The 10490-nt window shown below is 43.5% G+C and overlaps 1 long non-coding RNA gene across 1 annotated transcript; it reads right to left on the reverse strand.

Annotated features, from left to right (window-relative positions):
- Positions 1-2641: 2641 nt before the first annotated feature.
- LOC144826292 (uncharacterized) lies at positions 2642-6186 on the reverse strand. The gene is made up of 2 exons (XR_013609765.1): positions 3578-6186; positions 2642-2891 (listed from the first exon to the last, which is right to left on the reverse strand). It is a non-coding gene; the product is annotated as an uncharacterized LOC144826292 (long non-coding RNA).
- Between the last annotated feature and the right edge of the window lie 4304 nt (positions 6187-10490).

The following is a 10490-nucleotide window of genomic DNA, read 5'->3' on the forward strand; positions in this document are numbered from 1 at the left end:
AGTGTATGAGTTAGTGATAGCGGGTGCAAGAATGGTGCGAATGTTCTGCTGGGGGGACTGGTTGAACAGGTAGAGGGGGAATCATGGGAAGGGAGGCTGTGTGTAGATGGCGGTAGTCCTCAGAGAGGGAAAGAGGAGATCAAATGACTCAAGGTTGACATTGTTAGCTTGAATCAAGACTGTGCCGTTGGAGTAGATGGTCACAAAGGTGTTCCCACAGCGCGCAGTGCAGTTAGGGATAGAGGATGATAGTTTGCAGCTATGGGGAGTAGTGATGGTTTTGGTAATGTGGAGTTGTGCTCTAGGGATGGAATTCCACGTGTCGGGCCTTTCCGTGTGAAAGATGAGGTCCATTTTTACTTGGCCTTTGGCGGAACAAAGTCAGCAAATAGTGATTCAGGGTATTGCCTGATCAGTTTGTGTTTTCGTTTTTTTTCCGCTTAGGTTGAGGGGGAGACTGACCAGGAAGGAGTTCGGGCTGTGCGGTTTTACATAGGGTGAGGTGAGGGGGTTGGGGTAGGTTGACATGGTAGAAGGCATATTATTTAAGTTGGCGGTGGGGCTGGTTCCTTTAGGACTTGGTGCGTTATGTTAGAACAGGGGACGGGGTGGTTCTAGTGGGGGTTGTAGTGGGAGATGGGACTGCTAGCGAGGTCAGACTGCTAATACGCAGACTGTGGGGGCAGGGAGAGAGTAAGAGCGGAGGGGCTTGTGTCAATTTGGTTTCTGGAGGGGTGTGAGATAGTTTCTGTTGTCCAGATGTTGAAATATGAGCTATGTAACCCACCAGCGTTTAATGGGATAGCCTCCAGGAGGTCAGGCTGAATGAGCCTGGCGCAGATTTGGGTGGACCAGAACCGTTAATAGGGGTTGGTCAGTGGCTCGTCTGTGGGGTTTAGAGCAAAGGGAAGTGTAACGGTGTCTGAGTGGAAAGAGGTATCAGATAGGTGGGGGCCAGATTTGTATTACGGTGAGGTGAATCCGCAGGATCAGGGGGCATTCAGGGTGAAAGGGACTCACCGGCGCCGTCTGGACGTTGTGGAGCTCTGGGTAGTTCGTATAGCACTTTCCAGGTTTCCTTGGTATCAGTCCGGTGGTCCTGGGTGGCCTTGGCTGTCTGGGCTCTCTTGGGACCTCTGCAGGGTACCCTTGACATGTGGGCCTTCTGTTCAGTGGTTCAGGTTATCGTTGTAACAACAGGTCAGCCATTTTAAGGACAGGCTCTTTAGAACTCTGCAGTAGCGCAAAGACGGCTACCTGAGGTCCCGATAGTGACAGATTGAGGGTCAGAGAGGGTAGAGGTTTCTTCTGAGCCCCGTGCAGGGAGTCGACAAATTGCTTGCCATCCGTTTCCCACGAGTTTTCAATTATTGACCTAACTGTGCGGCCATTTTAAAGTCCGGCGTTGTGTAGCTCTGGAGCAGCTCGCGCTCCGTTTTTCTAATAGTACTCCACTTGTTGGCCAATGTGAGGGGAGCGGCCTGTGTCTGTGTCTGTCTGGACTCTTATGGGTCCGAGAGGCATTATTAAACCGTTTGATTGTGGTTCGGCAATCAGTGCTGTGTCGGAGGGGCCGCCATTTTTAGGACAGGCACTACAGAGCTCTGCAGTAGCTCCAATACAGCTGCCTGAGGTCCCCTTTTTGCCAGATTGTAGATCAGAGAGGGTCGAGGCTCTCTCTGGCCCGCTGCAGGATGTCGTTGAATTGCTCCTAGATCCCTTTAGCCAAGAGTTTCCTTCAACGCTGTCTTGACTGAGCGGCCATTTTAGGGTCAGGCGGTACGCAGCTTAGTGAGAGCTCGCACTCCGTTTTTGGATAGCAGACTTCGCGGTGTCCAGGTGCGGGGAGCGGTCCATGTCCGGGGCTGGCGGCACTCTTGAGGGTCACCTTTTGCATCCCAGGGTTTCTTTATGAAGTTGGATGCTGCCTGGGTCACGATTCACTCCCTGTGCTCTCGTAACCACCACCAGGGAGCCACATAGTGGGACTTTCCAGTTTTCTAATAAGCTTCCAGACCCTCCCCTGTATGCATTTCCTGCCTTCCAGCCATTTGGACACTTATTGGGAATTGACATCCATTCCCAATCCATGCCGGGTTTTGTGAAAGCCAGCCTGCTTATACTTGGAGCCAGCTTACTCATGCCTGAAACTCCATTACCCAGAATTCCCTGCTCACTGCTTTGTCTCCACCCCTGCAGGCCAAGGATGGGTGGAGGAATTCAGCTCCCCTGTGGCTGGCTGCTGCTTGCCTGCTCACACCTGCTGCATGTGATTACTGTGAGCTCTTATAAGCCCCAGCTCCCTTCAGGCCAAGGTTGGTCATTGTAGCTGTTTACTGGTGAGACCGATCCTCGTTTCCAGTGCTACCTGAGCTTTTGCTATCCCTGTTTCCTGAGCTTTAGTTATGCCTTGTTCCTGACCTGCTGCTGTTTTCCTTGTCCCTGAATTAGGACTGGCTGCAGCCTTAGCATTTTGTGAAGTAACAAGGGCCCCCTGATACGGATAAAAATCCTGGGTCAGGGAAAACATACAATGTGAAGGTAAACACCCAGGCTATCAATTAAACAGAAACCAGCTATGTATTCGATTGAAATATTCCCTAAAGTTAGAAACTTTAAACCATAACACAAACAAATATAATGATATCAAAAATAGTATTTTTTAATAAAAACAAAGATAAATTTATACAATGTGAACATATAATTATAATAAATTATCGATGCAAAAATGATGAGTTTTCTAATTGAAGAAAACATAAATTTAAAACATATTAAGATAGACACTGATACATATTCTTTCTAAAGTTTTTTGTGGCTGTTGAGTTTGAGTCAACGCGTTTCGACACGTCGTGGTGTCTTCCTCAGGACAGTTATACGTTCAGCCAATATGTCTATAAAGAACAGAGTATTATTAGTTCTTATATATTTGTTTGAAAATTCAATGTCATAGTTTACAGTTTCATATTAGAACATTGAGATTGATGATCAATGACAGTGAACCAAAAAAGTCATTTTCCATTTCATTTTGTGATATCTGGTTCATTTTAGTTCAACATGGGAATATCGATTGCATTCATTGTTTAACTTTAGGTAGTTTTTAATACATAGCATAGTACAGTGCACTTGATATAAATTTATACATCAAAGGTAACGTTGGGAGAAGAGGCTTAGACAGTTACAATCTGCATGATATCAATTGTTATGTCTAATATTTACAATTATTCTGTTGTTAATATTCATTGGAGAGCTGATTCACATTTTGATTTGATGACAGTAATTTTTTAATATTTCACCTTCTATCTCAGGTAGCAAATAGAACCAAGATTAAAGTTTAGGAAAGAGAAGATAAGTAAAGGAAACCAACAGAAAAAGGGTGACAACTAGGATTAATCATTTATTTCTTGTGAGGGTTTCAGTATTAATTTGAACCATACCTAAAAACTGGTATCCTAGTTTCTATAAGCTCATGCATCTGGTACTACATACCTATCTACAACAGTAGCTCTTTATGTCTGAAATACTCAGTAGTGAGTACCTTTTTTATTTCACTTAGATGATAGGTATCATATAACTTTACCTGACTGCGATCTCTCTTCAAGATTTACCAGCCAAAACCTTCATTAAAAACCAGACTGATTGAGGCACCGTTATTTTCATTTTCTAAGATTCGGCATGTGTAACCTGCAAGAAAGATAATTCCATATTTCTTAAACGCCCTTCCATTTGGTATTTTATGTGTGGGGCGTGCTAGAGAGCAACATGTGCTCATCCACATAATCTTTTTTTGGGGGGGTTATATTGTCTACCTTTGTTTTAATGGTACACTGCTCCCATCTCAATCAGGCTGTATTTCTACCACACTGTGGTTGTCTTCATAAAAACGATTTCCCTCCAAACTATAAATAAAACCAATTGGTCGTCATAATAGGTAATAGAGGTTTTCTAGTAGTGCAAAGCGCAGCTAACAATCGTATCTTTTCTCACCTTATTGGTAAAAAAGAGGCATTGAAAGTGTCATTAAAAATCCCTCTCGCAGTCGCTAGGTGATTTGCAGCCCAAATCCGTCACGTTTTCAGGGAATTCGAGCTTTCAGTGTAGAGCGGTAACTGTTTACAGAGAGTGAAAAACCGCACATGTTTGCATTTTAGAACAGCTATTTTTGTGGCCCTTCTTTTACAAAGTCTGCTTAGGTAAGTAAATACGGCCTATCTTCATACCTTAAGAGGCTCTTGTTCCTTACATGCAGACCGTTAGTGGTTCCCGCTGTTGGGGATAGCGCTGCATAGAAGACGGGTTTCCTCGTTTTTTCCTTCTTTAAGCGATTCAAACCTCCAGCGCGGAGCGGCAATTCTCTAAAAGAGGTGAAGTGCCGCACATATTTAAATGTTTTAGGAAAAGTATTATTGCAGCCCGCCTTTAATAAAATCTCATCGGGTCAGAAAAAACGGCATGTATTTATACCTTAAAGGAATCTTGTTTCCTTCACGCGGGCCGTCAGGGATTCCCGCTGTTGACAATAGCGTTGCATAAAAGGCGGGTTTCCTCGTCCGATACCCTTTCGCTGCGGGGACCAATTAAGTATGATGATGTGTGCTTACTCGTGGGCGGACTCTATACTTTAGGCAGAGTACCTAAAACGCTCAAAATTAAACTTATATTAGTTTGTGGGTTTATCTTATTACTATAGATTAAAGCCATTATGGGCGAGGGGAAACATTTCTTATCTCACTCACCTTTACTCGCGCTCTTTCTCCCTCTGGGGATGGTCCAATCGGCGGGCGGCTTGTAACGGCAGGAATTCAGAGGATTCACAAGCCGTAGTTTGATTGGTATTTATACTCTAACCTGTTTATCCCATTGAACTAGGGCTCCTCCCATATTTAAAGCTGTAACTACCGTTTTTTCTTTGGGACTCATTTCAGACAGACAAAGGGAAAGTAACCCATTTTTTTCAATCATCGTTTTGTTTCCCTTTGCTCTTATGTGTCACTGTGTGATTTATTTGTTGTAAACTAGGGATCTTTATTTTATCATAGACAAAAGTATTAGATATTTAAAGGTTGCTTCATTAGTAAAAATAGGTGAAAGCGACCTCTACATTGAATTCGAGTTCCCTCTAGTTCAGAGTGAATGGTAACTTTACAGTTATTTGAGATATTGTTCCATATCCCTATGGTCTATTGATTTCATTATATTATTGCATTTGACCACGGGCATTCCGAATTCAGGCCTTGTTTATATGTGTCAAGAGTAAAGATCCAATAAAGTTCTCGCTTTTTCCTGATTTGTTCCCCTCCTGTGTTATTTGGTAGTTTTATTTTCTCCAGAATGCGCCACTTCATTTCTTCGGAAGAATGTCCGAAGTCCAAAAAGTGGCTGACTAAAGGTGCAGACAATTTTTTAGTTTTTATTGCTGACCGATGCTCGGTCAGCCTTGTTTTTATGGCCCTTCCTGTCTCGCCAACGTATCCTAAGTGGCAGGGACATGTGATGAGATACACCACATTCTGTGTGTTGCATGTCCATAAATCTTTTGCATTTATTTCTACATTATTTAGGATCATTGTTTCACCGAGAAGAATGTTATTGCAGGATTTACAAGAGCCACAACTTGATGTGCCTTTTACTGGGTTGTTATTCTGGAAAGACCTTTGTACAAATGGTGGATTTTCCGCAGTTTTGCTAAATCTGGATCGAACAATTTGGTCTTTTAAATTCTTGTTGCGCCTATGCGCATACATGGGTTTGGGTATTTTTTGTTGGGTGTTATTCAAGTTCAATAAATGCCAATTGGAATTTATAATCTGCCTAATGCTTCCATCTATGGTTGAGTGTTTCGTTATACAAACCAAGGACGGGGCATTTTTAGTTCGGTTTGAGTTTAGGAGTGCATCCCTGTCGTAGAATCTAGCTCGTTTGTAGGCCTCTCGTATTAGGCGGCGTGGGTAGCCTCTTTGTAAGAATTTGATTTTCATGTTCTCAGATTGTAAATCATAGTCTCTTAATTCTGTACAATTACGTCGTACCCTCAAAAATTGGGAAAACGGAATACTGTCCTTTTGGCACTTCGGGTGGAAACTTTTGAAGTGCAACATTGTATTCCTGGCAGTGGGTTTGGTAAATAAGTCAACCTGCAATCTGCCATCACCATTTTTGATAAAAATGTCAAGGAACTCTACCCTGTCTTTATTAGTATGTGCAGTGAATTTTAAGTTTACATCTGCCTCGTTCAGCCAAAGGAGGAATTCCCTCAGAGTCTGTTCCCCATTGGTCCACACAAAGAAAATATCATCTATGTAGCGGTACCAATGGGAAACAGACTCGAAGAAAGGGGCCATTTCATTAAAAATATTTTTTGTTTCGAAGGCGATCATGTAGATATTTGCTATCGATGGAGCCATCGAGGCTCCCATGCTGACTCCCTTCGTTTGTAAGAACAATTGTTCACCAAATTCAAAACAGTTTTCTGTAAGTACAAGAGTAAGGCATTCCCTAATGAAATTGCTACAACAAGGAATTTGATATTCCTCAATGAACCATAGCGTTGTTTCTATTGCTCCAATCTGTGGTATATTACTATATAGTGACTCGATGTCAAGAGTCACTAAAATATCTTTCTGAGGATTAAATTGGAGATTCTCCACTTTTTTTATAATGTCACCTGTATCCTTGATGTAGGAGGGCGATAATGGGATATATGGACGCAAAATGTTGTCTAGATATTTCGAGACGGCCTCCAAAGGCGTTCCTATTGTTGATACTATTGGACGATATGGAGGATCTTCTTGGTTCTTGTGGACCTTAGGTAGTCCATAAATGCACGACATTTTTCCTTCAGATTTATTTAGATATTCAAATTCCTTTTTATTTATAATCCCCGTTCCTAAGGCTTTAGTTGTTATCTTGTTAATAGATTTCACTATCTTATTCGTGGGGTTCAGCTTAATTTTCTTATAAAATGTCGGGTCGTTAAGCATCTCCAACATTTTGCTTTCATATTTTAAGGTGTCTATTAAAACTATTCCTCCACCTTTGTCGCTACTCTTCACAGTGACTGATTTGTTTGTTTTAAATTTTTCTATTGAGTCATGTTCGTCTTTTGAGATGTTATAAATTGGTTTAGGGATAAACTTTAAAGTTTGATCTAATTTACTTAAGACTGCTTTCTCAAAAATGGCGATCTCTGGGCCTACCTGGTCTAAAGTTGGTGTGAAGGTGGATGGTAGGGCAACTATGTTGGGGGATATATTCTCCAATGTTAAAGGGTCATTCTCTGCAAAGTATCTTTTTAACCTAATTTTTCTGAAAAATGCATGAATATCCCTATACAACTCAAAGATATTCACCTGAGTATGGGGGACAAAGGATAATCCTTTTGATAGAAGAGAGAGGTCAGAGGGTGCTAGATTATGAGAAGAGAGGTTAAATATCGGGATTACATCCCGTTCCTCCAGTATTGCTTGCTTCTGGTTTCCAGGTACTGTTGAGGTTCCTGGGCATACTGGTGATTCTGATAGTTCCCTCTCTGTGGATTTTGGAATCTTAGCCTTAGCATTCCTTGTTCCTGAACTGCAGCAGTTTCCCTTCTCCTGAATTAGCACTGCTTGCAGTGCTACCTTGTTTCCTGAGTTCCTGAGCTATAGTTATTCTTTGTTCCTGGGCTTCAGCTAGTTCTTGTTCCTGAATTGCACTGCTTGCAGTGCTCTCTTGACTCTTTGTTTCCTGAGCTGTAGCTATGTCCTGTTTCTTAAACTAGCACTGTCTGTAGTGCTACCTTGTCTCCTGAGCTAAAGTAATGTCCCTGTTGTTCCTGAACCAGCACTACCTGCAGTGCTACCTTGACTCCTCCAGCTTTATTAATTCCATGTTCCTGAACCAGCACTGCCTGTAGTGCTACCTTGTCTCCTGAGCTAAAGTAATTTCCCTGTACCTGAACCAGCACTGCCTGCAGTGCTACCTTGACTCCTCAAGCTTTAGTAATTCCCTGTTCCTGAACTAGCACTGTCTGTAGTGCTACCTTGTATCCTGAGCTAAAGTAATGTCCCTGTTTCCTGAACTAGCACTGCCTGCAGTGCTACCTTGACTCCTGAAGCTTTGGTAATTCCCTGTTCCTGAACCGGCACTGTCTGCAGTGCTCCTTGACTCCTGAGCCTTAGCTCACTTCTTGTTCCTGCCCCAGCACTGCCTTCTATGCTACTTTGTTTCTTGATTCCTTAACCTGCCCAATTCTAGTATCACCTTGTAGCCTCCCCCTCTGTATATCCTTTTCCAGTCCCTGCCCTTCTTCCCATTTCCTTGGTTCCAGTTCTAGTTTGCTGTCTTTCTATTCTGCTGTCTTGCGTCTGTTGCCTTGTACGTGTGTTACCTGCTTTCTGCCAAGTGTGCCCTGGCATTTCCTTCCTTTCCTGTTAAGCACTCCTCCTTGGTAGCTCTTTGTCTATTGTGCTTGTGTTTAGTTCTACCCCTTTGCTGTTACTGACTTGCGTATTCCTGTTTGATTGCCAGGATCCATGGGCACAGCTCACTACCTAGGTGATGTTTCTTGTTCACTGTAAGTATTGTCTTTGAGTTACATTTATAACATCACCATAGGTATAAGCTCCACAGACCCTGCCTTTGCATCCATATCCTACATATGGGTATTTGCAGTCAGTATCTGTAACAGCAATTGTGGGTAAGAAACTTACTGAGCGTCAGTCTTCCCGTGTGGAGCTCCTGAGTGCTTTACCCCATACCCCCACTTTATTGTTAATGTTGTTTCATATATATATGTCTTGCACATTCGTCCTGGGTGTAGTTATTCTGAATGCTAAATTGCTTTGTGAGTGCCCTTCCTTTCTAAGTTTTACCCATCTTGTTCACTTGTACAGGTTTCCCCTTTGGATCCCTCTTTCTCCTCTGACTCCCTGTATGATCCTGGGCAGCGCTGTACTCCTCTTCCTGTGTAAGTTTTCTACCCAGTGCGCAGTCCTTGCCCAAGTCCCTGATTGTGTTCCCCACATAGTCCCGGACAGTCCTTGACACCTGTGCCAGTCATCACACTGCGAAGTTGGATGCTGCCTGTGCCAGTCGTCAGATTGCGATCGCTCTCGCAGGTCCGATTTCTTTAAGTATTCTTTATGAAGTTGGATGCTGCCTGCGCCGGTCATCAGACTTGCGATCACTCTCGAGGGTCCAAGATAGGTGTCCTGGGATCGATTGAGGTCTGCAGGCTGCCGATCATCCTTGAGGCGTCAGTTTTAACCAGAGGGTGACGTGGCGCTGATCCTCTTAGCTTCTTCGCTTGGTGGCGGTGAGAGGTCCATCCAGGTTTGTCCCACTCAGGGAATAATCTGGTGAGTGTTTGTTCTTCGTTGAGAGGGATGGTGGGGGGTATGCGGTGCTCCCAGTGCCTGGGAGTTTGTGAGCTCGATTTCAATGCTCCCTCCCCGCGGCCATTTTCCAGACTCAACTTGTTGTCAAAGACTAACCCCAAATTACGCACTGTTACTGCCGGCATAGGAGGCGCGTCTGCCTGATTAGGCTAGAAATTGGCCAGAAGCGGGCGGGGGACTTTCTTAGCTGTACAGTATAGGATTTCTGTTTTCCCCCATTGAACTGCAGAAAATTGTCCATGAGCCATCTATAGTCCTTTGCATGCATTCATGAAAGTTACTGAATGGAATGGACTGATTTCCCTCGAGAGACAGGAAGAGCTGCGTGTCGTCCGCATAATTCACCAGCTTGATATTATAGGATTTAATAATGGGGATCAGCGGTCCTATATAAATTTTAAAGAGGATCGTACTGATTGACGAACCTTGGGGGACACCATGCTGAACGGTTCCAAATTGAGATAGAAAGGGTGGAAGGGCCACTGCTTGTTATGTAATGTTAGGTTAGTTTTGAAAGGTGCACAGATATCCAACAAGGGTTTCCCAGCGCCGGCCTGAAGAAACAGAAGCAGCAGTGTTAGAAAATTACTGATTAAACAACCACGTTTTTAAAAGTTTACGAAGGTTTGCATATAATGTTTCACTGCGAAGTGCTGTGGGGAGAGAGTTCCACAGGGATGGACCTAAGTAGGAAAACGAGCGACCTCCAGTCCTCGTAAGCTTGACACTGGGAATCGAGAATTTTCCCTGGGTAGAAGAGCATAACGAACGAGAGGGTTGGTAGGGATGTACAAGATTTTGCAGATATTGAGGGGCTGTACCGGCCTTGATCTTGAACATATATACGCCAAGGCTTTAAACTTGGTTCGGCTTTCGATCCTAAGCCAATGCAGATCTCTCAGGGCACTAGAGGTAGAAGATGTTTTAGGAATCTGGCAGAGCAGTCTAGCAGCTGAATTTTGAACCACCTGAAGATTCCGTATTACGTCCTTATTTGTCCCCAAAAAAAAGGATGTTCCGGTAGTTCAGTCTGGCAGTCACAAGCGCCTGGACAACAGTTTTTTGGGTATGGCTAGGTAGCATCCAGATGATTTTTTTCAACCATTTCAGAATGGT

This window comes from Lissotriton helveticus, chromosome 3_2 (genome assembly GCF_964261635.1).
Source record: "Lissotriton helveticus chromosome 3_2, aLisHel1.1, whole genome shotgun sequence".
NCBI classification, from domain to species: domain Eukaryota; kingdom Metazoa; phylum Chordata; class Amphibia; order Caudata; family Salamandridae; genus Lissotriton; species Lissotriton helveticus.